The sequence below is a fragment of the Salvelinus alpinus genome, chromosome 8, assembly GCF_045679555.1.
Source record: "Salvelinus alpinus chromosome 8, SLU_Salpinus.1, whole genome shotgun sequence".
NCBI lineage: Eukaryota > Metazoa > Chordata > Actinopteri > Salmoniformes > Salmonidae > Salvelinus > Salvelinus alpinus.
In genome coordinates this window covers 40534396-40537604 of record NC_092093.1, presented here as the reverse complement: position 1 = coordinate 40537604, position 3209 = coordinate 40534396, and positions in this window count along the sequence as shown.

Below are 3209 nucleotides of genomic sequence, written 5' to 3'. Positions count from 1 at the left end.
GTGCTAGGAATCGACAGCCTCCCAAGTGGTGCTAGCAAGCGTAATAGGTAGTGCTAGGTATCAACAGCCTCTCGTGTGGTGCTAGCAAGCATAATATGTAGTGCTAGGTATCAACAGCCGCCCGAGTGGTGCTAGTAAGCATAATAGTTAGTGCTAGCAAGTAAAATATGTAGTGCTAGGTATCAACAGCCTCACGAGTGGTGCTAGCAAGCATAATAGGTAGTGCTTGGTATCAACAGCTTCCCGAGTGGCGCTAGCAAGCATAACAGGTAGTGCTTGGTATCAACAGCCTCTCGCGTGGTGCTAACAAGCATAATAGGTAATGCTAGGTATCAACAGCCTCCCGAGTGGCGCTAGCAAGCATAATAGATAGTGCTAGGTATCAACAGCCTCCCAAGTGGCGCTAGCAAACATAATAGGTAGTGCCAGGTATCAACAGCCTCCCGAGTGGCTCTAGCAAGCATAATAGGTAGTGCTGGGTATCAACAGCCTCTCGTGTGGTGCTAGCAATTATAATAGGTAGTGCTAGGTATCAACTGCTCCCGAGTATTGCTCGCAAGTATAATAGGTAGTGCTAGGTATCAACTGCCTCCCGAGTGGTGCTCGCAAGTATAATAGGTAGTGCTAGGTATCAACAGCCTCTCATGTGGTGCTAGAAAGTATAATAGGTAGTGCTAGGTATCAACAGCCTCCCGAGTGGTGCTAGCAAGTATAATAGGTAGTGCTAGGTATCAACAGCCTCCCGAGTGGTGCTAGCAAGCATAATAGGAAGTGCTAGCAAGTATAATAGGTAGTGCTAGGTATCAACAGCCTCCCGAGTGGTGCTAGCAAGCATAATAGCTAGGGCTAGGTATCAACAGCCTCTCATGTGGTGCTAGCAAGCATAATAGGTAGTGCTAGGTATCAACAGCCTCTCGTGTGGTGCTAGCAAGCATAATAGGTAGTGCTAGGTATCAACAGCCTCTCGTGTGGTGCTAGCAGTTATAGTAGGTAGTGCTAGGAATCGACAGCCTCCCAAGTGGTGCTAGCAAGCGTAATAGGTAGTGCTAGGTATCAACAGCCTCTCGTGTGGTGCTAGCAAGCATAATAGGTAGTGCTAGGTATCAACAGCCTCTCGTGTGGTGCTAGCAAGCATAATAGGTAGTGCTAGGTATCAACAGCCTCACGAGTGGTGCTTCCAAGCATAATAGGTAGTGCTAGGTATCAACTGCCTCCCGAGTGGTGCTCGCAAGTATAATAGGTAGTGCTAGGTATCAACAGCCTCTCGAGTGGTGCTCGCAAGTATAATAGGTAGTGCTAGGTATCAACAGCCTCTCGTGTGGTGCTAGCAAGTATAATAGGTAGTGCTAGGTATCAACAGCCTCCCGAGTGGTGCTAGCAAGCATAATAGGTAGTGCTAGGTATCAACAGCCTCTCGTGTGGTGCTAGCAATTATAATAGGTAGTGCTAGGTATCAACAGCCTCCCAAATGGTGTTAGCAAGCATAATAGGTAGTGCTAGCAAGCATAATAGGAAGTGCTAGCAAGTATAATAGGTAGTGCTAGGTAGCAACAGCCTCCCAAATGGTGTTAGCAAGCATAATAGGTAGTGCTAGCAAGTATAATAGGTAGTGCTAGGTATCAACAGCCTCTCGCGTGGTGCTAGCAAGCATAATAGGTAATGCTAGGTATCAACAGCCTCCCGAGTGGCGCTAGCAAGCATAATAGGTAGTGCTAGGTATCAACAGCCTCCCGAGTGGCGCTAGCAAGCGTAATAGGTAGTGCTAGGTATCAACAGCCTCTCCAGTGGTGCTAGCAAGTATAGTAGGTAGTGCTAGGTATCAACAGCCGCCCGAGTGGTGCTAGTAAGCATAATAGGTAGTGCTAGCAAGTAAAATATGTAGTGCTAGGTATCAACAGCCTCCCGAGTGGTGCTAGCAAGCATAACAGGTAGTGCTAGGTATCAACAGCCTCTCGCGTGGTGCTAACAAGCATAATAGGTAATGCTAGGTATCAACAGCCTCCCGAGTGGCGCTAGCAAGCATAATAGATAGTGCTAGGTATCAACAGCCTCCCAAGTGGCGCTAGCAAACATAATAGGTAGTGCCAGGTATCAACAGCCTCCCGAGTGGCGCTTGCAAGCATAATAGGTAGTGCTAGGTATCAACTGCCTCCCGAGTATTGCTCGCAAGTATAATAGGTAGTGCTAGGTATCAACTGCCTCCCGAGTGGTGCTCGCAAGTATAATAGGTAGTGCTAGGTATCAACAGCCTCTCATGTGGTGCTAGAAAGTATAATAGGTAGTGCTAGGTATCAACAGCCTCCCGAGTGGTGCTAGCAAGTATAATAGGTAGTGCTAGGTATCAACAGCCTCCCGAGTGGTGCTAGCAAGCATAATAGGAAGTGCTAGCAAGTATAATAGGTAGTGCTAGGTATCAACAGCCTCCCGAGTGGTGCTAGCAAGCATAATAGCTAGGGCTAGGTATCAACAGCCTCTCATGTGGTGCTAGCAAGCATAATAGGTAGTGCTAGGTATCAACAGCCTCTCGTGTGGTGCTAGCAAGCATAATAGGTAGTGCTAGGTATCAACAGCCTCTCGTGTGGTGCTAGCAGTTATAGTAGGTAGTGCTAGGAATCGACAGCCTCCCAAGTGGTGCTAGCAAGCGTAATAGGTAGTGCTAGGTATCAACAGCCTCTCGTGTGGTGCTAGCAAGCATAATAGGTAGTGCTAGGTATCAACAGCCTCACGAGTGGTGCTTCCAAGCATAATAGGTAGTGCTAGGTATCAACTGCCTCCCGAGTGGTGCTCGCAAGTATAATAGGTAGTGCTAGGTATCAACAGCCTCTCGTGTGGTGCTCGCAAGCATAATAGGTAGTGCTAGGTATCAACAGCCTCTCGTGTGGTGCTAGCAAGCATAATAGGTAGTGCTAGGTATCAACAGCCTCTCGTGTGGTGCTAGCAAGTATAATAGGTAGTGCTAGGTATCAACAGCCTCCCGAGTGTTGCTAGCAAGCATAATAGGTAGTGCTAGGTATCACCAGCCTCTCGTGTGGTGCTAGCAATTATAATAGGTAGTGCTAGGTATTAACAGCCTCCCGAGTTGTGCTAGCAAGCATAATAGGAAGTGCTAGCAAGTATAATAGGTAGTGCTAGGTAGCAACAGCCTCCCAAATGGTGCTAGCAAGCATAACAGCTAGTGCTAGGTATCACCAGCCTCCCGAGTGGTGCTA